General features: G+C 38.0%; 1 long non-coding RNA gene across 1 annotated transcript; it reads left to right on the top strand.

Moving 5' to 3' along the window:
* Nucleotides 1-12,302: 12,302 nt before the first annotated feature.
* On the top strand, nt 12,303-13,193 carry LOC149818542 (uncharacterized). Its single transcript, XR_016427411.1, has 2 exons — nt 12,303-12,403; nt 12,808-13,193. It is a non-coding gene; the product is annotated as an uncharacterized LOC149818542 (long non-coding RNA).
* Nucleotides 13,194-25,621: the final 12,428 nt, after the last annotated feature.

Here is a 25,621-nt window from a genome sequence, read left to right as displayed (position 1 = left end):
CAATTATTTTCAATAAAACTTTGGAAAATCGTCAACCAAAAATATAAAAACCGACTTTCCACAAAGTGGTAAGTACGGGTCGAATCCTCAGGGAACAGGAATTAATCAAGATATTTCTAGAAAATTTGATTTATTAATTACAAATATCAATCTACAATTATAAAGTTACTACAATTACAATTAATCACTAAAATGAAAATGAAAAAGCAACTAAATCTTCTGCTCCACACCAAGGGTATTTCTGTCTTTTCGTCAATTAGACAATCTTCGCACTTGAACAATAACCCTGGAAATTAAATATGCTTTTCAACCTAAAAATGCAGAAAAATATAGAGTTAGTATTCTATTCTAACAATGCAAACCATAACTAAAACTAATTCTAGTTTTACGAAAATAATAAAACAAATGCTAATTATCAATCAATAATTAAATAAAATACTAAACTAAGTCTAAAATTAACTAAGTTAATTCTAATAATGCTGTATGATGATTATGCAACTCCTAAAATGCAGAAACTACTGAAAACAGGTCTAAATGCCGAAATTAAGAAAATTACGAAACTGCCCCTAACTAGTGTAAAATAGAATTCTGATAGGTTATCGGAAAACCACTGTTTGACATGGCAAACGAGGTCCGATTTTCCCGAAATTTGTTCTGTTCTGCAACTGACAGATTAAACAAACTGACAGTTTTTACAGAATGGAAAAACAGTATCTGGAACTCTAGATATAAGCGTTTCAAATCTGGGAAAATCAAGATATCGAAAGCCCTGTAATTTGAAATCCAGAAAAAGCGGTTTTCGCAAAACGCTTAAAAATCAGACCAAAACAACTCCGAAAGAGCTGAAATTTGGTATGAAGTCAAATAACACATCAATAAAGTGAATAGAATAATTTTTTTTGGAAAACACAGAATTTTTTCACAGAAAATAATGTTGGTGCGACAGGGCAAAAATCGGGTTTTTATTTGAGTGCACTATTCACTTTATAAATCTATTTAAACACTAGAAAATGTAAATTAAACCTAATGCAGTCTAAATGACCATGTATAACAGTGAATATGCAGATGAATATTACGATTATGCTAAATGCATGACGAATGAAATACACTAAGCAAGTTATGACTAAAACTACGTTAAATAACGATGCAAATGCAACTATGCTACGCGATAAAATGCAATTCGACTACTAAGTTAAAGAATAACTAACGACCCATCAAACAATCACCAAACACATCTCACACACCCGAAACAAATACGATATACGCACACACACTTCTACACTATACCAAATCAAATAACTAAACTACTTAACCTAAAATCAAAATAAATAACATCTAAATGACATCAAATCCACTAAAGAACAAAGGCTTGGGATAGGGTTCACTCGGTTAATTCAACTAGGCTCGGTTTGGACTTGGGTAGGTTCGAGCTATGTTTGACTCGACTCGGACTAATGTGGACTCGACTAGGCTTGACCTAACTAGTTGGGTTCGGTTGGCTTAAGATTGGGTTCGGTTTTGAGTTGACTTAGTCAACTAGATTCGGTTGACTTAGGTGGACTCGGTTTAGCCTTAGCTAAGGTTGGGTTGACTTGGCTAAGGTTAACTCGACCTCGGTTTGGTTTTGACTTTGACTTAGGTTAGGCTTGGTCTTGACTCACCTTAGGTTGGACTTGGACTTGACTAGGGTTAACTTAGTCAACTAAGGTTCGGGTGGACTCACTAGGTTCGGCTTTGGTTAAGTAGGGTGAGATAGAGTAGGTTGACCTAAACTTAGGTTAGGTTTGACTCGACTAGGCTTGGCTAGGATTTGGTCTTAGTCTTGGACATAAGCTAGACTCGGTTTTGGCTAGGTTAGGTTGGATTTAGACTAGGGTTAACTTAGTCAACTAAGGTCGGTTGACTCAAGCTAAGGGTTGACTTGACTAGACTCAAGTGGGTTTAGACTAGGGTTTGACTCGACCTAGGCTTGACTAGGGTTGGGCCTTGGTCTTAGACTCGACCTAGGTTTGGTCTAAGTTTTGACTTAGACTAGCTAGGTTTTGACTAGGTTAGGTTTAGACTAAAGTAATAACCTCTTAATTCCTACAATTAATTCAAAGTTAACGATTTTAATGGAGAGGGTTGGAAAAGGAATGTAATAATTACCAATGTCCAAACTTTGAAATGCTTTGGATTCTCAAAAATCGCCCCATTTAAAGAGGGGGTTACACTCCTTAATTGCCTTTAAAACTCATTTTGGAAAAATGAAAAGGCCAATCTAGAAATCCACGATTTTTGCTTTTCAAGATGGAATTAAAGTGCTTTTAATGCTCTATGGAAATCGTGGAGCCTAGATTGGAATTTTTGTTTAATTCTAAAAACACTTTCCAAAGTTAAGGAGTAACTCCTTCTTTAATGCCCATTCAAAATTCAAATCTTCCTTAAATGCTTCACACGATTTTTGAAGAACCTCCTTTTTCCAAAATCGCCAACTTCAATTGGTGCTACTTTCTAAACTAATAGAATTAAATCTACCTAGGGAATAAAATAACTTAAATGGAAAATTGATTTCCTAGGAGTTAATACTAACCTAATTCCCAAAACCTACTTAATTGACCCCTAAAAACGGCTAGGAGAGAAAAGCCTAATACATTGAACCTAGACACCTTCCTAACTCAACTAATAGCAATTAAGACTTTCTAAAAAAATCGACCTAGAGCTCAATAGGAGCTCTAATGGCTGCCGCCCCACCTTGGGGAAGAAGAAGATCCACACAAAAATTAAAAATAAAAATATAAATTAACAAAAAAACAATAAAACTAAATAACCACTATTTTGATAAAACTAAATTAGAAAATAATAAAAAGGACTCCTAATTACACAAAAGCAAACATGAACAGCAATATGCTGGAATTTATTAAAAACATAAAGAAAATAAAAATTCGACTTTTGAATTTTTGTTTTTCAATAGATCCAAAACACCAAAAACACAAAATGCTAAAAGCGATTATTTAGAACTATCCTAAACGAATGAAATGAATTAACACAACTTTATACTGTTGTTAACACCCAAAACACACAGCAACCACACGATTTACCAACATCAACACACACATTTAACGAAAATACAAAGATCGGCTAGAATAATCCTAGCCGATTTTTTTTTCTTTTTCAAAAATAAAATCAAAACAAGACGAGCAAAACCCACGAATAAAATGAATTAAAATGAACTTTTATAATGAGATTTTCAGCAAAACAACTCAATACACATGCTGGACATAAAAAAAATCAAAACAAAAAGTTATTTTTGTAAAAATCAAGAATCGACTAGAATAAGTCTAGCCGATTTTTGGATTTTGCTTTTCAATTGAACAAAAAAATCACAACACACAAACAACCGACTAAGGTGAATCAAAATGAACACTTTTTTATTGGATTTTCTGTAAAACAACACCAAGAACACCTATGACAAACAGGAAGAATCGGCTAGATGAAGATCTAGCCGATTTTAATGAAAAGGATGAAAAATCAACAAAAACTCGATTCAAATGAATCAATCAAACAAATAAACCTAAGCTAACGTGCTGGCCTATGCACGAACTCTATTCTAAGGTTGAAAACAAAAAGAAAACAAGAAACACTCAGAAAATAAAATAAAAAGAAAACCAACACCCAATTCGGTTTTAGCTAGAAGAGAAGGAAGAAGAAGACCTACCTTTTGGAAGATCCGACGACCGGGGGGATGAAGAAGAGCGGACCGTGGCTGGAGATGGACGTCCTACACAGTTCGAGAATGCTGGACTTCACCAAAAAATGGCACCTTTGCAGCTGCTACACGTTGGAGATCCACCGAAGATGGATTATGCGCCGATTCTCGATCGGAGGGGGTAGAAAGCCGGATGGAGGTAGGGTCGGCTCACCTTGTTGGTGTGTTTCGCACTCCCGCACAAGGTTAATGGTCTCCACCTCTGCTACACCTGCAAAAATACAGAAAAGTAGTGAAAATACAGCAAGGAGAAAGAAAGAAATGGAAAGGAACACAAGAGAGATCGAAATTATGCTTAAAAATCAAGCATAGACTGGTCTTCAATGGCCAAAACATGGGGGAGATGGAGAGGAAGGAGCTGCTGGAGTAGAATCACTGCAAGGGGCGTCCAAACACAGCCAAAGACGCCTAGGGTTTGCTAAAAAAACTATTTATAGTTTTGCCATTTTTCAGAAAGAGGTTTAAAAAATAAAATATTGCTAGGCGCCACTTTCTGGGGGGTTTTCTGCAAAACTTTTTGAATTGGGTATGGATAGGCGTGTGGGCTGGGTTTTGGGCTTTCTAAGGGTTGATCCAAAGTCCAAAGAACCTAATTGGGTCGGATATGGATTCGATCCACCTCGAAATCCGTGCCCAAACACTAAAATAGCCATAACTCTCCCATTTTAACTCCGGTTTTTCTGAAATTCGAACCATAACCCCTTAATATCAAAACACATCTAAATATGGGTTTAAAACCTTAAACTCATTACAAAATGCATGAAAAACTTGTTAACATGATGTGCATTTCATGCATCATCAATCGTCGTCCACCATGAACTGACTTGCACAGCGATCACTCTGCATCATCGAAGTCAGTTTAAATCGAGCACGATCGATTTAAATTTCGAATGGGGAGAGAGGGAAAATTTCGCGCTCGGTTTAAATCGAAAATTAGTGAGGGATTTAGCGACAGATTTTTTTCGTCGCTAATTAGCGACAGAATAGCGACGGAAAAAAATCCCTTGCTAAAATGTTTTCTTGTATTGAGAATTAGCGACGAAAAAATCATTGTCGTTAATCCGTCGCTAATTAGCAACGGATTAGCGATGAAACAACTTTCATCGCTAATCCGTCCTACTTAGCGAAGGATTCATTAAGAAAGTTTTCTCTAGCTAATCTGTCGCAAATTTGCGACAGAAAAAATCTGTCGCTAATTAACAGTTTTCTTGTAGTGGTGGGGCCCTTAGCCTGCTTATTCTTTCATGCCTTCCCAAGTCTCGTTGGTGACGCCTTCAAGTTTGCTTGCTCGAGGTGGGATTGTGGTGCTTCTGCCTTCTCCTTTGCCCCTTGTGCCATCAAGTTTGGGCTCGCAGTCCCATGCCAAGGCCTGCTCTCATTTCTATTCTCAAGGTCAGTCGGTCATTTCTTCGCATCCTTGGGACCTGGCATTTTCTTCGACCTTCTCCCTTTCTAGTTATTGCTCGGTGGCGCGGGTGAACAATCTTGCTCATGGTGGCCTTAGTTCAATCTCTTCCTTTATTCTCTTTACATTCCGGAATTCTGCTTACCCTGTTATCCATATTATGGTGATTCATGCAATCTCCAACCAGGCCAGCAACTGCATGGTGATTGATTTCTCAATTTCTCATCCTTGCCCTTTTCCTATCGTGCCCCAGAGATTATCTCATATTTCCTGCAGCCAATTTTTTCTCCTATCATTGGCCCCGACGGTGGTCTGTCGGGGTGTGTGTCGACTCACTTGCCTTCCTCTCAGCTCCATCTGCATTCCAGTTTGCACCTCCTGGGTATTGAGATCGACGACGCTGCTCGATTGCTGGATATCTCTTTTTTCGCATCTCAGTTGCTAGCTCTATCGGTTGTCATGGATTCAGTTGTTTTTGGTCTCCACTCTGTTTTTGGGGATATCCTTTGCCTGCCCCCTTTTATTTTGTTTGGTTCTTCGTAGGATGACTCTCCCATTGAAAATGTTTAGTGTTCCTCTATTGGTAACCGTAGACGGAGGAAGGCTATCTTTTTAGATTTGGTTTCTCCTAGTTGGTCTTCTTGTAGATCACCCAGGTTGCGGCAACCACTGGTCTTTTCAGATTTTGTGCCATGAAGCTTGTTTGTTGGAATATTAGGGGCCTCAATTATGCCTCTAAGTGCTTCTTTTTGGTGAGTTAGATTAGACAGGCTAATCCTGACCTATTTGCCATTTGTGAAACTAAAATGGATGGCTTCTCGCTTGCGATCGCTTCTTCTATTTGGCAGGATGCAGATTTTTTCTTTAAGCCAGCGGTCAACCATGTTGGTGGTATCCTCTTCCTCGGTAAGAAGACTTTAAATTTATCGCAGCTGGACATGGGTATCTACTCTTTGTCTATTGCCTTCAACATATAGTCGGTTGGTCGGAGAGCAACAGTGTTCGTGGTTTATGGCCCCAACCTTGCTAACATGAGGCTCGTGTTTTGGGATGACCTTGATAGGGTGGTTACTTCTAATGATTTGTGCCACCTTATTATGGGCGATTTCAATTATATGCTTTCTTCTCATGATTTCAATTCTATCGTCCTTCATAATCCCTCTATTCGAGGCTTTCAAGACTTTGTTCATCGGCATCTCCTTTATCCTCTTTCTCTTACCGACGAGCACTTCTCTTGGTCGAATAGGCAATCGCGCCCGTGCGGTCAGGTTCTAGACAGAGATTTTGTCACCCCTTTTTTGTTAGACCTCATCCCTGACATTAAATGTGTCTTGCTTAAGCCCTCTATCTTTGACCATGGTCAGCTCATCACTCTTTGGGGGATGACTTCTCCTTCTTCAGACGCTTTATTTTTGAGCAATGGTGGCTTCAGGAGCTAGATTTCAATTCAGTTATTTCGGCCTCTTGGTTTAAACCTTCTGAGCACTAGGTTGATCTTCGGCTTATTAGCAAGCTTTCGCGTCTTGCTAAGGATATCAGGGCTTGGATCCATAATTACGACATTGCGAAATTTTAGCATATGGATGCCTAGGAGCATGAGCTTTCTGAATTGTACCAGTTTATGTCTTCCCCTGACGCTTTTTCTAAACCTCAACTTTTGACTCTCCAGCTCAGGTCCATTAAGCTATCTATGTTGTTGAATAACTGGAGAGTCAGGGATGAAATCCGTTGGAAGCAGCGATCCAGGGTGAATTGGCTCAAAGTCAGTGATGGTAACACTAAATTTTTTCACTCCTATACGTCCCACCGTCATCGGAGGAAGGCCATCCCTTCTATCTCCATTGAGGGCATCTCTTTCTCTAATCAGCTTGTCAACCAGATTGTCACACGTTATTTCAAGTCTATTTATGCCTCTTCAGTGGTTGCAGAGGAGAATATTGGGTCTGTCATGCTATGGGCGATCTCTCATGACCAAGCCTGTGCTTTACAAAGAAGATTCTCGAATGTTGAGATCCTTCGTGCTATCAAGGATCTGTCTGGTTAGAAAGCAGCTGACTTTGATGGGTTCTATGTTGACTTTTTCAGGATTTTTTGGGATTTTGTCAAACCGAACGTGGTTAGCCTCTTCGATGAGTTTTATCGTAATTTCAGGCTGCCCTACCCTTTTTATTTAGCGATTATTTTGCTTATTCCTAAAGATGTCGATGTTTCGAATATCTCTCGATTCTACCCGATCTCGGTGATGAGTGATCTTTACCGTATGATTGTCAAGGTTTTAGCAAATAGGCTGATATCAGTAGCTCAACAGATCTTCTTGGGCTCTCAGTTCGCCTTCATCCATAATAAGAGGTTTCATCATTTTTTTATCATGGCAACTGAGGTTGTGCACTCTTAGCATCTTTGCGGTCAGCCTTCTTTTGTTCTTAAATTAGATTTTCATAAGGCCTTTGATTCTTTTCAATGACCATTTTTATTTCAAATGTTATCGAACTTCGGGTTTGGTCGTTGGTTCTCTGGTTGAGTTAGGGAACTAGTCTCGAATGCTCAGGCTATGCTGAATATCAACGACACTTTCGGGGAATGGTTCAAGCTGGAACGAGGTATGCGTCAAGGTTGCCCTCTTTCGCCTTTATTGTTCAATGTTGTCATCGAGGGTCTTGTTGTGATGCTTAAGCGGGCCACTGCCTGCAATTTTATTGATCTGTTACCGATCCAGGACTTTCATGCTCATGCTCTTATTTATGTTGATGATATGATCATTTTCGGTTGCGCTAGTGTTCAGCATATGCTTCGGTTCAAGCTCATTCTTCACTTTTTTCTCTCTCTTTTCGGCATTTTCTCAATGAGCAAAAGTGTTCTCTTTCTATGTTCCACATTCAGCCCTCTATAGTAGCTGCTGGGGTGAAAAATTTTAATTGTGTTATATTTGAGCTGCCTATGTTATACTTGGGTTTGCCGTTACAAGTTAAGTGCCTTTCCTCTGTGGCTTGGGCTCCGATGTTTATTAAAGTTAAGCGCAAATTACTCTCATGGTAAACTTCTTATCTCTCGTATGATGGCTGCCTAACTTTAGTGAAGCACGTTCTCTCGATCATTCTGGAATTCTTCATGTTCATGTTTATGATGCTTGTAGGTGTGGAGAAGCAGCTGACGCGTCTGGTGGCAGGATTCCTTTGGTCTAGGTGTCATCTCAAGGGTAAGTGTCACCTGGTTGGTTGGCGTTCGGTGGCCTTGCCGTGTTCTATGGCCGGTTTAGGTGTTTTTGCACCTAGACTCAGGAGTATTGCCCTGATCTCTAAGCAATGATGGCTTGCTCATCAATTAGATAATCCTTGCGCTACTTTTTTTCTCTCTAAGTATGAAGCTCCTTCTCTCCTTCTGGTTTTCCTATGCTTGTGGCATGAAGCATTTTCCCATCTGCGTAAGTCTTGGTTGTCGGCTTTAGCTTTCTTCAGCCATAATTTTGAGGATCCTGCCGATATTGGTAACTGGGTGTATTGGGCTATTGCTCCTACCGGGAAGTTTCTGACCAGCAAAGTCTATAGATCGTTGCTTCTCCTGGGGGCGTCCTGGTTGTCCGAATCTGCGCTCTGAGCAAAGGGCCCTTCACTCCATTTTTGGGTTCTGGCTTGGTTAATCTTGCATGATAAGGTCCAAACTCACTCTAGCTTAAAGAGGTGGGGCTTTCAGCTTCCGAGCTGGTGCGTGCTTTGTCATGCTGCTGAAGAATCCTCGTTTCACCTCTTCTGGTCTTGCCCTACCTTTGTGGAGATCTTTCTTAGGACTTGGAGGCACCCGGAGGTCTTGGTTATGGAGGAGTTTTTTGCGCTAGACCTCATATTGGGTCCGGTCTGCTTTTGGCGCAGTAAGCGGTGGTGGTTAATCTGGAGGTCGTGGTTTACCACTTGATGGTTCGTTTGGATGACGCGCAACGATGCTCTTTTTCGAGAATATCCGGTCGACATTAATCATCTTGCTTAGAAAATTCTAGTGGACATTTACGTGATTCTGCGTATTCATCTTTCAGATCTAATGTTTCCTCCTATTGTCGCTCCCCTCCCTCCTAATTTTATTGGTTTTGTGGTTCCTGCATGAGCCACTTTTTTTTTGCTTGTTTAGGTCGTGCTTGTTTATGTTTTGTTTTTGTTTTTTTGCTTTTTCTCTTTAGGTTCAACTCTCTCTCTCTCTCTCTCGCGCGCGCGCGCGCTCTCTTGCTGATCATCAAAGCTTGAGTTGTTTCATCGATTGCGATGGAAGCTGTTCATCATTCTTGTGAGGTGCGTTCTCATTGTAAACTCTGTTGTTAGGTTTCTGATTGAAAATACCTCTCCATCGTCACTTCAAACCACACCACCACCATGTTGCGAGATAAGGTCATCTTTCAAGGTCCATTCTCACAATATCCAATTAGAATTAGGGATTGCTCAATTGAAACGCCTCTCCATTTTACCGCACGTAACCACATCACCACCAGCTGTCAGCAATCATCTTTTGCCACACATTTATGTAGTCAACAATTAAAAAAAAAACAGGAAACCTTTCTTTCTCACCAAAAAGAAAACCTTAATCCTGACATAGAACCCAAATTTCATCTACGAAAGAAAAACATCATTTTCTCTTAAATCCAAAAGTGAAAAGATCTTAATATCAATTGAAACTAGAAAAAACAAAAAATCCACAAAATCCAAAGCTTTAATGTAAAAAATATTCAAGTAATTTTAGTCATCTTAACCATGGGTAAGCATTATTTTGCTAACCCAGGAGGGTGTTTGTAAAACATCAAAAGTTATATGAGTTTTTGTAAATAGGTTAAAAGTTAGGTGGATTTTATAAAATTTTCAAAACTATATTCAATCCTAATTCTTCTAGGTCACTTAACGTGGACCAACCAGTAAAGGCATTTAAAGAGACGATGGCAGAAAAGGTTGAATTATGTATACATTATTTTATATGCAACTTGCAAAGAAGAACAGTTATTTAAAGGAGCAAGTGGGATCGGCTCTTTTAGGTAAACGAGCCGACCTAAAAGAGCCGTGCACCAACATCTCTCTCATATATATATATATATATATATATATATATATATATATATATATATATATATATATATATATATATATATATATATATATATATATATATATATATCGGAGAATTAGAAATATCTATATTTTCAACACTTTATTTGTAAATCCAACCATGTGGGTGCTTAGCATAATGAATTTGTTAGGAATGAAACATAGGATTATGTATTTTTGATGAAAAAATGTGTTTTTTGAATGCTTGAATATTTATGAAGATTAAGAATCATTGATTTTAAAACCTTAAAAATATCATGTTTATGCATCAAAATCGGATGATTCAAGAGGAGGTTCTTATAAATCCAAGCATGTAGATCACATCCGTATGGTTAGATTCAAGAGAAAGGACAAAAAATTAATGTATGAAAATAGTTGTTCCCAATTATATATATATATATATAATGCGCTCCTTCTGCCCACCTTATCATTTTGCTTCATTTTACCCCTTTAAAAATTATCGTTTTTGGTATTTTTTCTCATGTCTAACACCATAGACGAGATTTATAGGTTTTGTTTGGTGGGAACCAACATTTGGATCACTATAATGAAATTTGATCAGTATGCTGGTGTTTCTGGTGATCCAAATTCAATGGCTATGAAGGTGCCAGTTTTTCCTGGCTCATAAACATATATTTTTTTGTCCAAAAAACATAATCCAAGGGCCGATTCTCACTAAATCGAGCATGCTAAACATAACTAACGGTTCAGATCTATCATAAAAACACTTAAAACTTATGGGGCAAAATGAGGCAGAACCAGAAATGGGGCCTAATATGTTCAGTTATATAAACATATTTGACCCTCTTTTTTTTGTTAGGTCTCATTAGGCCCCATAATTTGAAGTGTTTTTATGATTGATCTGAACTGTTAGATGTGTTTATCATGATCGATTTAGTAAGAATCAACTCTTGGATTATATTTTTTTGATGAAAGAAATATTTTTATGAGGTAAAATATGTGGTGCCTTTATAGCCATTAATTTTTTGAAACACCGAAAAAAAACCTGTATACACATCAGATTTAGGCGATCCAAAAGCCATTTCCCACTAAACAAAACCTATAGATCACATCTATGATGCTAAATGTGAGAACAAAATACTAAAAACTATAATTTTTAAAGGGCCCTAACAAGAAAAAAGGGCCTAAGGTGAGAGAGTGGATCTTGTTAATCTCACCCATGCTGGGTGGGATTACTAATCTCACCCAACGTTTTACATGATCAGCTCTCGCCCCGTGGCATTAAGGGCATTCGGAAGTTAAAAAATAATAAAAAAAGTGTGGAGGATAAAATATTTAATAACAATTCCATCCATTTCAAATAAAAACAAATTGAATGGATGCTTTTTTTTTTAAAACATAGATTTTTGATGATTAAAATTCCTACCCACTGTGAAGAGGACTTTTTCTTGCATTAGGGCAACCATTTAACAAAACACTCTCGCTACCTTCCTCTCATTCTCCGTCAAACACCCTCATTTCATCTGCTGCCTTTCTCCTTACTCACCTTCTTCCCTTGTACTGTCATTTTCAGGTCTAGGTCACTCTTTCTTATATATATATATATATATATATATATATATATATATATATATATATATATATATATATATATATATTACAAATGATTGTACCTACAATCTAATTTGAATATCACGATTTGAGTTGTTTTGAAAGAATCCAGCCTCATAAATGTATTCAGGATGCTCAATTAGTAGGAATTGATTCCAATAAGGTTTTTTCTGTGATAAACCATATTTTATGAGTTGGAAAAAATTGATGCCTTTACAGCTGTTGATTTTTGGATCGTCGAAAAAACCATAGGAATTTATAAAATAACTATTTTACCCTCAAGGATGAATAAGAAAAAAGGATAAGGTAGGATGGAATGAGAACCATTAATAAGATAAGGGAAGAATTTGGAAACCGCCTAAGATGTTAACAAATATAAAGGTTGTTTATAAGTTGGTGATAAATTTGATAAATGAGATAAGATAGTTTCGTAATTTACCACTTGTGTTGATCTGCACATGGCTCTCCTCTACCTATTATAAAACAAGGGTAAGAAGGTGGGATTTGATCCATCACATTCATCAAAATCAATGGCGGTTTTCAAGAACCAAAGCTTCCTCCCTGCTCTCCTCTTGCTCTTCTTGCTGCTACCGGCCTTTGGTACTCTCTCTCTCTCTCTCTCTCTCTCTCTCTCTACTTAATTTGTTAAAAGAGTAATAAGCTGGCCATTTTTAAAAAAAAAAAAATTTACTCTGAGAAACTGTCCCAGGCGGCAGAGACCTAGCCGCGCGCTGGCTCAGCCAGTCGTACTTATTATTCTGTCAGTGTAAAACTCCGAAAGCTTACCCCCCCCCCTCGACTAGCTCCAGATAGTCGCCAAGCTTCAGGTTACCCAGGAAGGTGACGCTCATGGGATTTGAGCCTAGACTGCGCCCCGTCAAACGGCCTAGGCCCCATCCCATTCTGATTCACAATTGGAATGTGCAAGGCTATATTGCACCTGTTTGTTTTGCTTAATTTACATATAAACATATGAACTTTTCTTTTCCCAAACTTTTAAACAGGCCGGGCAGCAATCAATGAAGATCACTACTGCTCAGCAAGAAGCGAAAGATTCACTGGGCTGTGTATCAGTAGCAACAACTGTGCAAGCATCTGCCGCTACGAAAACTTCAAGGGTGGAGCTTGCAGTGCCTTCCTAAGAAAGTGCATCTGCACAAAGCCCTGTTAAGTTTTAAGCTTGGTAGATCGTTCTTACGTAACCATCTTGGCCTGCAAGGAATAAAGCAACCAGAATCGTTCTTTTGTACTGCAATCTTGGCATCCAACTCTTTTCTTTTGCTTCTATGCTTGTGCTGTTTCTCTGAGACTTGGACAAATAAAAGAACGGCAGTGCCGTTCCTGATGTATCTATGGCTTCATCGATCCTATACGCATATGGGTTTCCCTATTTACTTTTGTTCATTGATTCCTATTGGATTCACAGTTTCACGTAATTTATGACGTTGGCCTATTATCATATTCGGAGATAAGGACAGTGAAATCAAATGTTTTACTGGCGTAGTATGACTATTGCGCCAGTAAAACATCCTTTTCCTGTAATTATTATTGGTATTACAGCAGCCAGTACATGTGTTCCGGCTCTAAATAAATAAGTTTAGATTAATTTTTTTATTATGGCAAAATATATATTTAATAAATAGGTAATCATCTAAAACAAAATAAATTTTGTTAAAAAATGTATTATGAAAAAATATTAAAGCCAAAAAAAACTGTTTTTTACCGCTTGTAATTGAAGAAGGTAACTTATCATTAATTTAATGGCAAAAAAGTAAGACGGGTGTGACCTTTGGTAGGTCATTCAAGGTTGCAATTGAGAATATTAAGGAAGAAAAAAAGAAAGAAAGAGATGTATGTTTTCATTCTTATATAAAAAGGTAATAGAAAATGATCATATAGTCCTCAAAATTTGGGCCGTTCGCATAATTAACTTCTAATTTGCCAAAATTCTCCACCTATCAAAAAAAAATGTTGATTTTAACCATTTTATCCTTCAAAGGTGTTTTGTGTGGCCCTCCACATTTGTACCAATATGTAGTGAATGCCGTGTAGGTACGAACCCCGCATACAGGATTCACAGTTTTACGTGGTTTACCTGTGGATGTTTGGAGACCTGTGGAAACTACATGTGCATCTTCCTTCGAAAGTTAGACAGTCTTTTCACTCTCAGACGTTCGTCATTCATAAGTTCTTCCTGTGAAGGTCAGTAGATTCGCACATAATTTATAACAATTTATGACTCTCTTCCGCTAATGCGATTTACCACTTAGTCTAACAAACGTGTGTGATTTCTTAGTGTTTTACAGCGAATGTCATCTGATTTACGAATAATATAGAAAAACCAGCAAGCCTCTTCCTCTAACATGTTTCTCATCAGACATTTGTGCTTTCTTAGGGTTTTGCTGCGAATGGTAGAGAATTCATGAATAATTTAGAACAACGAGCAAGTCTCATTTCTCTTGCAGCAACCATTGAATTATCTATGTCCGAAATTTCATCTTATTTTGATTTGATTGTCAATATTTTTATTTTAATACATTTATTTAATTCTAATATGTCGGTCAATTGCTAAATATTTGTGCAAATGTCTAGGACAAATCTGCTCACTATTTTATTTTCTCTCCCATCAGCTCTCCTCCCACCTTACAAGTTTCCTGAAGCATGATTAGTAGTGTTGTGACAGGGACAGTTGGTCCGGTCTGTCTGAATTCAGGTTCAGCCGTCTGATGCTAGGTTAGGGAATGACTCCAGGTGAGGTCACAGCTATGCCCCCACTGCTCTGTTGTGGCTGGCCCACGAACTATGCAAAATAAAGAATCATGGGGATTACGAAATAACTAAAAACACTACAAGAAAAATGTGATGTAGCGACGGATATTAGCAATGGATTTTTTTCGTCGTAACTTTGCGTCGGATTAGCGAGAGAATCTAATTCGTCGCTAAGATTTGTAATATTGATGAATGTAGCGACCGAAAACCTTCCGTCGCTAAATCCGTCGTTACGTAACGACGGATTAGCGATGACACGTTTTTGTAGCAAGAAACGCGACGATTGACGCGAGAAGATTTTTGTCGCTACCTAGTGATGACATCAGCGACGGAAATATTTTGTCGCTAAAGGCTCCTGTAAATTTACGATGGCTTGGCGACAGAATAATTTTGTCGCCAAAGTCATTGCTAATTTTCGCGTAAATCCCTAACTAAAGCCCTTTTCCTTCTTTTCTTGTTTCCGCTCTCCCGCCCTCTCGACGTCGCTCGATGCCTTCCTCCGCCGCCCGGCCCGCCGCCCGACGCCTTCCTCATTCCGCCCAGCCCGACGCCTTCCTCCGGCGCTCGACGCACTCCCCGACCCGTCGCCCCGCGTTCCGACCGACCCGTCGCCCCGCGTTCCGACCGGCCCGTCGCCCCGCCGACCGACGCACTCCCCGGCCCGCCGCCCGTCGCTCCCTGGTGTGCCGCCCATCACCCCCCGTTCCGCCGCCCGTCGCACCGCGCCCGCCGCAGGTAAATTTTTTTTCCCTCAGCAGGGGGGTCGCCCCCCGCCTGCCCCTTCTATTTTTTTTCTGGCAGGGGGGTCGCCCGTCGCAGACCGCCTGTCCCTTCTATTTTTTTTTTCGGCAGGGGGTCGCCCCCTACCGCGTTCTATTTTTTTCGGCAGGGGTCGCCCCCTGCCGCGTTCGTTTTATTTTTTCCGGCAGGGGGTCGCCCCTGCCGCATTTGGTTTTTTTTGGCAGGGGGGCAATCCCCTGCCACGTTCTATTTTTTCGAGCAAGGGGTCGCTCCCTGCCGCATTTTGTTTTTTCCAGCAGGGGGTCGACCCTCCTGCCTTGTTTGTTTTTTTTTTCGGCAGAAGAGTGACCCCTGCCGCGTTTTGTTTTTCCTGACAGGGGGTGTGGACCCCCTGCCTCATTGTTTTTATTCTGACAGGGGTCGACCCCCCTACCTCGTTGTTTTATTCGAGCAGAGGTTTGCCCCCTGCTTTTCCGGCAGGGGGTCGCCCTCCTGCCATTTTTTTTTTCCGGCAGGGAGGCGACCCCCTGCCTCATTTTTTTTTTCGGCAGGGGGTTGCCCCCTTGCCTCATTTTTTTATTCGGGCAGAGGGTCGCCCCCATGCCTCATTTTTTTTTCGGCAGAGGGTCGCCCCCCTACCTCATTTTTTTATTCGAACAGAGAATCGCCCCCATGCCTTTTTTTTCGGCAAGGGGGCGACCCCTGCCTCATTTTTTTTTTCGGTAGGGGTCGCTCTCATGCCTTATTTTTTTATTCGATAGGGGGACGCCCTCCTGCCATTTTTTTTTTATTCGGGCAAGAGGTTGCCCCCCAACCCCCTGCTTTTCCGTTAGGAGGGTGACCTTGCCTCGGTTTTTTTTTCGGCAGGTGGTGACTTCATTTTAACACAGGGTTTCTTGCAGATTTTTCAACGGAACCCGCTTGTGTCCCGTCACCCATGGTAAGTAAGTGACAAAAATAATGCAAATCGGGTAAATATCGTAGTGTGTAAGTGATGCAAGCGCATCACATGTTATTTAATTTATTGGATGTAACACTTTATTGTTCACACACGCACTCAGTTGTTGATATCTAGGACTGTTTTGTTGGCGTTTGGAGATCATGCTGAGCATGATTTTAAATTTATGAGAATAGAATTGTTCTTATTTTTTGAGTACGGATTTCATGCTAGGCATGGTAGTAGTTAGTGGGATATTGAAGTGTGTTTGTTGCAGGTACATGTTTGACATTTTTTTGATATGAATGATTTCGATGTATTGTAATGTTTGATGTGATTGTATTCATGCTTGCATGTAGTTACTTTCAATTTGATTATGACTTTCATGTTAAATTGTATAATGAAAGCATGCTTCAAATAAATGTATCGTGTCATGAATACTTTGCACATGAAAATATTAAGTTATCAATGCATGCATCATAATTCTTGTGATTGTATGACATCATATATTGCATGATAAATTTGATATTTTCTTCATCATAGCATTCTAATGGTTCTCTTTTAACTGGTTAGGATACTATTTGTAACATCATACGACAAAATGACTGCAAATCGTGAATGAATGTACCATAAGATAGTTGACAATGAGTTATCGCATGAATATATGGATGGTGTTGAAAGTTTTATTGAATTTGCAACGACAAGTGTCAGTACAGTGGATCCCACAGGTCGAATTAGGTGTCCCTGTAAGATTTGTAAGAATAATCGATTTGTAGAACCTCATAGCATTAGACATCACCTATACAGAAAGGGTTTTGTGAGTGATTATCAGAATTGGACGTTTCATGGAGAAGAATTTAGAAACAATTTTGATGCACGGGTAAATGTAGTGCACGATAATCCATATATGGATTTGATATTTGATGTTGCAGGAACAGAACTGGGTTCTACTATGAGTCCTGGGGATGTAAGAACTGCAGTAGATAAAAAATCACCAAATGATGCAGCTAGTAGATTTTATGATTTACTTAGAGATGTTGATGAGCTACTTTGGAACGGTTGCGAGAGTCACACTATCTTGTCTGCAGTTCTTCAACTAATGAATTTGAAATCCAAGTATAATTTGAGTCAATTATGTTTTGACCATTTGTGCATGATTGTGAAGAGTATGTTGCCCAAAGATGAGAAATTGCCACAAAATTTCTATCGTGCGAAAGTTATGGTCAACGCTCTAGGTATGGGGTATAAAAAGATTGATGCTTGTCCAAATCACTGCATGTTGTATTTCAAGGATCAGGAAAACAACATATCATGCCCCTCATGTGGGCATCCTCGGTTCAAGCTAAAGACAAGAGGCAATGGTAGCACGAGATCAAAGAAAGTTTCATACAAGTCGTTCTGCTATTTTCCTATCACTCCTAAATTGCAACGATTGTATATGTCTTCAAGGAAAGTTCAACATATAAGATGACATGCAAATAAAGTTTGACACGATGAAGACAAGATCACGCATCTTGTTGACGCTGAAGCTTGGAAGCACTTTGATCGTACTCATCAGAACTTCGCAATGGAAGTGAGAAATGTTAGACTCGGTCTATGTACATATGGATTTAATCCATTTGGGGGTAGATCAACTCCATACTCATGCTGGTCAGTATTTGTAACTCCATACAACCTTCCACCAAGCTTGTGCATGAAGCGTACAAATCTTTTCTTATCTTTGTTGATTCCTAGTCCGACCTCACCTGGCCAAAATCTTGATGTATATTTAAGGTCATTGATTGATGAATTAAAAGTACTGTGGGATAACGGTGTTACCACGTATGATGCCTACAAAAAACAAAATTTCAATATGAAGGCCACTGTTATATGGACAATCAGTGACTTCCCTGCATATATGGTATGTTATCTGGTTGGAGCACACATGGGAGGTTGGCATGTTCGTACTGCATGGAGAATACAAAAGCTTTTAGATTGACGCATGGAAGGAAGCCTTGCTGGTTTGAGTGTCATTGTCGATTTTTACCTAACGACCATCCGTTCTGACGATAAAGGAATGCATTTAGCGCATACACAACTGAAATGGAAGGTCCATCCACAAGATTATCTGGCATAGAGATTTTAAGAAGATTGTGATACTTTCCAGGTGTATTAACAGATGCCCGCAGTCCGACACCCTTCCTTGGATTTGGGAAGGATCACAATTGGACAAAGATCTATTTTTGGGGAACTACCATATTGACCGACCCTATTAATACGACATAATTTGGATGTGATGCATGTGGAGAAAAATGTGTTTGATAATGTGTTGAATACAATAATGAATGTTAAAGGAAAAACGAAGGATAATCCGAAGGCCCGTATGGATTTAAAAGTAATATGTAAAAGACCATAATTGGAACTCAAAGAGTATAATGGCAAAGTACTGAAACCAAAGGCAAAGTACGTGCTTGAACCTGATCAAATAAAGCATGTATGTCAATGGTTGAGATAGTTGAGATTTCCATATGGATATGTCTCTAACATTGCTCGGGCTGTGAAGATTGACGATGGACACTTATATGGGTTGAAGAGCCATGATTGTCATATCTTTATGCAACGATTGATACCCCTAGCATTTCATGATATGTTAGACAAACCTATATGGGGGGTATTGTCTGAGTTGAATGGATTTTTTAGAACATTGTGTGTATTGGAAGTCGTAGTATCTGATGTAAAGAATCTCGATGACTCTGTCATCACCATTGTTTGTCTGCTAGAAAAGATTTTTCTGCCAGCATTTTTCGATGTTATGGAACATTTGATCATACATTTGCCATATGAACTAAGGGTTGGTGGCCTTGTGCAATATCGATGGATATACCCATTTGAAAGGTATATGTTTTCTTATATTTGTCTCTTCAATGACAGATATTTCAAATTTGAAATATATATTTTTGACAGATGCATGTTTGACCTCAAAAAAAAGGTTCGTAATAAAGCAAGAGTAGAAGACTCTATTTGTGAGGCATACACTTTAGAAGAGATTTCAAATTTCTCATCTATGTATTTTGAACCTCACATTCTAACACGTTACACATGTCCGCCTCGTAACGATGATGGAGAACAAGTAACTATAGCTGACAAGCTGTCGATATTTCAACCACTTGGGCTTGGGCATGCATTTGGTAGTTGCCGATCAAGACTCTTGACAGATCGAGAGCAAGATGTAGTACATATCTATATATTTTTTAATTGCTCAGTGATCGACCCATACATCGAGTAAGTATATATAGACGCAATACAATTATAAACCCTTTTATGTTATATATATGCATACATAGTTCGGTAATATAAGTATTTGTGGTTTGCAGACGATTTGATCTGGAGTTGCGAAGAGAAGTTTCACATCTCACTGATGCAGAAGTACAAAAAGAACGTGAAACTAAGTTTGTGGAGTGGTTGAAACAGTTGGTAAGGACGCTGACATAAATTGTGTACTTGTAAACAACACTAAGTTACTTAATTGGTCATGATCATAATCATTGTGTATGTTTGTGTGTAGGTCTGCCATGGTGATGTTAAAGATCAAGGAATATGTGATTTAGAAAATGGTCTGACCAAAATTGTGCAATATTACAATGGGTACATCGTAAATGGTTATCGATTTCATACAAAAGATTACGGTATAAACAAATCAACGATGAATAGTGGCGTGTGTGTCAAGGGTAGCAGCTACGGTGAAAATAAACATGATTACTACGGTGTTATAGAGGAAATAATGTAGTTGACTTACTTAGGCATAAATAATAGGGTAACTTTATTCAAGTGTCATTGGTTTGATCTAACTGCAACAAGACTCGACAAAGCCTCAGGCATTGTGGAGGTGAATCATAAATCAAGGTTTGAAACATATGAACCATTCATATTAGCCTCGCAAGCTCAACAAGTTTATTATACTTTATATCAGAGTACAAAAAAGTCAGATAGAAATGAATGGTGGGCAGTTTGCAAGGTGAAGTTCAAATTATACCCTGAGTATGATCAGTTACAGAAAGACAAGTTAGTTGAAGAGAGTGATTACTATCAATCAGATGATATCTATGACTTCTCTTATGGTCACGATGTTGCGCATGATATGCATGTCATATCTCCATTGGTCAATGAAACATTCATAGAAGAATGTGATCTAAATGATATACCAAATGGATGGGCAAACAATGAAGAAGAAGAAGAAAAAGAAAAAGAAGAAGAAGAATTCTCAAGCTAGTGAGCAAAATCTTATAATACAACCCTCTATTTGAATGTATTGCAATACTCGATATGAATGATTTGAATTATTTGAATATATTGTAATACTTGATGCGAATGAATGAGTTGTATTGCAATACTTGATGTGAATGATTTGAATGATTTGAATGTATTATAATACTTGATGTGAATGATTTGAATGTATTGCAATACTTGATTTGAATGTATTACAATACTTGATGTGAATGATTTGAATTATTTGAATGTATTGTAATACTTGATGTGAATGATTTGAATGTATTGCAATGATGTGAATGATTTGCAAGTATTCCAATGATTTGAATTATTTGAATGTATTGTAATACTTGATGCGAATTATTTGAATGTATTGTATGACATTTTTTATTTGTTAGAATATGGTTCGTGAAGCTTACAGTGGTCGTTCATCCAGTAGTAGTCAGGCCAAACCTTCATCTTTACGGGCGCTTGTGATAGATATATCATTTAACTAATTCGATGCTTGATTAGTTGAAATGCGGATTCTGAGAATTTCTAACGTATTTTTTTACAGATGATGTTTCGCTTGTACATGACCCACCTACATCGGTTGATTATACAAGTCAGGAGCCAACATAGGATGCAGAGTCTTCTCAGTCTGGCACAAGAAGACTCATTCGAATAGTGTATATCGATAATCAACCGTAAGTATTTCGTTTTTACTTATTGCATATCTTATAAATATTTTATATTGATATTTACTGTGTACCAATTCATGTGCAGCACGAGGTTTGAGCCACAAGAAGTAGTACGCGAGATTAGAAATTCACTTCTTCAACATCTACCAAGACCGATCGTTCAATGAAAACAGTATCCAAAAGATATGATAGACAGATTGTGGTCCTCATTCACGGTATACAGTTGTTTGTCATAGTTAATATGTTTCATATTTAATTTTTTTTTATAGTCATGTCTACTAACTTTCTGAAAATATATATAGGTTTCGAATCGCTTCGCGACTACGGTGGAGGAACATGATGCAAGGAAGGTGTGGCAGCCAATCGATTTGCAGACATGCTGCACAATATGAAGACTGCAGCAAAAAAAGCATCTGGGGAAATATATGATCCACTATAGTGGAAGGGCCATGACTTTATTACTATCAGGAGAGATTATTGAGATGGAATGTGCGACAAGTGGGCAGGAGATGCATTTCGAAATTGATCTGCGAAGGCTGCACAAAATCGAGCGAAAATGCCCGAAGTCCATCTACACACAGGTGGATCTAAGACTTTTGGGAGCCACCTGAAGAAAATGGTAACGCATCAATATATATATTATCAATTTTATAAGTATTGTTGTAAACCTGTTAACTAAATCTTTTATCATTTAACTTCGCAGGAAGCAGAAAAAGGAGGCATTGTACCATATAAGGATGTGTTTGTTGAAACACATAAACGGAAGACCACGAGAGACTTCGTATCAGAGAAGGTGAGAACGACAATGATATGTATTTATTCTATTAATAATCATTGTAATATACAAGTTATCATAAACATTGTAATTCTTAATTATTAACACATACTGTAAACATTATTTTGTAGGAGGCATATGAGCAACAGATGATAGAGCGATATGACGATGACTCTACTCAGCATCCATCATTTGATCCTGCAGCATGGGTGACTGCAGCAGGTGAACCCAAAAAGGGTTGTGTGTTCGGGTTTGGGAGTAATATGAACACCTCACCTGTCGTTGCTTCCTCCAGTCACGGCTCACATACTTGTTCCGTCGATATAAGCTCCAAGCATCCTATTTTTTCTGGTGATGATGTATGTCAAATCGTTAAGGACACAATGCGTGTCTACTTCCATGAAACCATCGTCGACGTTCTCTGAGCTGAGTTCAACAGTTTTTTGTTGAACAGGGAAACTTCGATTGCAGGTGTCTCTCAAGTATGAAAGTTTTGTGTGATATATTGCATGTCGTTAGATTTCATATAACTTTGATTGTCTTAACTTATGTGCATTGAATATAATTTATTTCAGTATAATATTTTTACTGTCTTTGAACACATATACAGCACGAGCATGGTAGAATCACATATACAATTTTTTATTGCCTTAGAGCACATATGAGCATGGTAGAGTTACATATAAAGTTTTTTTTACTGCTTTAGAACACATATGAGCATGATATAATCACATATACAGTTTTTTGCCTGCTTTAGAACACATATGAGCATGATAGAATCACATATAAAGTTTTTGCCTGCTTTAGAGCACATACGAGCATGATAGAATCACATATACAGTTTTTTTTACTACCTTAGAACACATATGAGCATGATATAATCACATATTCAGTTTTTTGACTGCCTTAGAACACATATGAGCATGACAGAATCATATATACAGTTTTTTTCTGCCTTAGAGCACATATGAGCATGGTAGAATCATATATAGAGTTTTTCTGACTGCCTTAGAACACATATGAGCATGATATAATCACATATTCAGTTTTTTGACTGCCTTAGAACACATATGAGCATGATAGAATCACATATAAAGTATTTTGTCTGCCTTAGAGCACATATGAGCATGATAGAATCACATATAAAGTTTTTTTGACTGTCTTAGAATACATATGAGCATGCTATAATCACATATTCAGTTTTTTTACTGTCTTAGAACATATATGAGCATGATAGAATCACATCTACAGCTTTTTGCTTGCCTTAGAGCACATATGAGCATGGTAGAATCACATATAGAGTTTTTTTTACTGCTTTAGAACATATATGAGCATGATATAATCACATATACAGTTTTTTGTCTGCCTTAGAACACATATGAGCATGATAGAATCACATATAAAGTTTTTGCCTGCCTTAGAGCACATATAAGCATGATAGAATCACATATACAGTTTTTTTGACTGCCTTAGAACACATATGAGCATGATATAATCACATATTCAATTTTTTGATTGCCTTAGAACACATATGAGCATGACAGAATCACATATACAGCTTTTTCCTACCTTAAAGCACATATGAGCATGGTAGAATCACATATAAAGTTTTTCTGACTGCCTTAGAACACATATGAGCATGATATAATCACATATAGAGTTTTTTTACTGCCTTAGAACACATATGAGCATGATAGAATCACATATAAAGTTTTTTGCCTGCCTTAGAGCATATATGAGCATGATAGAATCACATATAAAGTTTTTTTACTGTCTTAGAACACATATGAGATGCTATAATCACATATTCAGTTTTTTTACTGTCATAGAACAAATATGAGCATGATAGAATCACATATACAGCTTTTTGCCTGCCTTAGAGCACATATGAGCATGGCAGAATCACATATAGAGTTTTTCTGACTACCTTAGAACACATATGAGCATGATATAATCACATATTCAGTTTTTTGACTACTTTAGAACATATATGAGCATGATAAAATCACATATAAAGTTTTTTGCCTGCCTTAGAGCACATATGAGCACGATAGAATCACATATAAAGTTTTTTTTACTGCCTTAGAACACATATGAGCATGCTATAATCACATATTCAGTTTTTTGACTGCCTTAGAACACATATGAGCATGCTATAATCACATATTCAGTTTTTTGACTGCCTTAGAACACATATGAGCATGATAGAATCACATATACAGCTTTGTGTTTGCCTTAGAGCACATATGAGCATGGAAGAATCACATATAGAGTTTTTCTGACTGCCTTAGAACACATATAAGCATGATATAATCACATATTCAGTTTTTTGACTACCTTAGAACACATATGAGCATGATAGAATCACATATAAAGTTTTTTGCCTACCTTAGAGCACATATGAGCATGATAGAATCACATATAAAAAAAATTTGACTGCCTTAGAACACATATGAGCATTCTATAATCACATATTCAGTTTTTTGACTGCCTTAGAACACATATGAGCATGATAGAATCACATATACAGCTTTTTGCCTGCCTTAGAGCACATATGAGCATGGTAGAATTACATATAGAGTTTTTCTGACTGCCTTAGAACACATATGAGCATGATATAATCATATATAGAGTTTTTTTACTGCCTTAGAACACATATCATTCATGATAGAATCACATATAGTGTATAATTTATTTCAATATATTTTATTTATCAATACTGACCTTTCTTTTCTTGTGTAGGTTGTTGGCGATAATCAATGTAGTGGAGCTGAAGGGACAGATCAAGGGAATGAACAAGAAGACCCACAAAATCTTGGCGAATTTTAATGTGTTGAATTTGTTCTACTTTTTTTTTGTTTTGAAAATGTAAATGTTGAATTGTAAATAATTAAAACTTGCGAATTTTAAAGTGGAACGATTAATTGTTTTAGTTTCCTTTTATATGTATTTTTATGTGTACTTTGTTTTTTATTCACAGGAAATATAAATTGTACAGGAAATATAAATTATAGCACGGGAAATTTTTTCTCGATATTTAATTTTCAAATATTTTTTAAATTTTTTTCCTTGTTTGCGACGGATTAGCGATGGATATATCCGTCGCTATTTATTATTACCGTTAAAGTTAGCGACGGAGTAGCGACGACAGTAAATCCGTTGCCAAACTGAAGTCATTGTTTAGTAATGACGGCCTTGCGACGAAAGTTGCCATTTGTTATTCTGTCGCAACTTAGAGATGGAACTGACGATAGATACAGTATGTCGCTATGTAGCGACAGAACTGGCGACAGACATATGTCGTCGCTTATTAGCGTCCAAAAAATCATGATGGAAGATATTCATCGCTACTCTGACGTTAAGCCATAGCTAATCTGGTTAGCGACGGATTAGCCGCAGATTAGCGACAAATTTAGGTCGTCGCTAATCCATTGGTTTGTTGTAGTGAAAGTAAAAGTTGTCAAGTAGAGTCTTTGAAACGTGACTCCACACAAAGAGAGGGTGATGTGTGTGTTGGGTCCAGCCCTATCCCTTATTAATGGTGTGGGGAAGTGGAATAGTCACCCACTACTTCTCATTAATGTAGGAGAAGTTGAAGGGCCAACCCTATCCCTCCATTAATGATGTAGGGAAGTGTAATAGTCACCCACTTTCCATTAATGCAGAAAGTT

This window comes from Nuphar pumila, chromosome 13 (genome assembly GCF_984573655.1).
Source record: "Nuphar pumila chromosome 13, dmNupPumi1.hap1.1, whole genome shotgun sequence".
NCBI classification, from domain to species: Eukaryota; Viridiplantae; Streptophyta; class Magnoliopsida; order Nymphaeales; family Nymphaeaceae; genus Nuphar; species Nuphar pumila.
The sequence above is the reverse complement of the archived record's forward strand: the minus strand, read 5'-3'. Positions and strand labels throughout refer to the sequence as shown.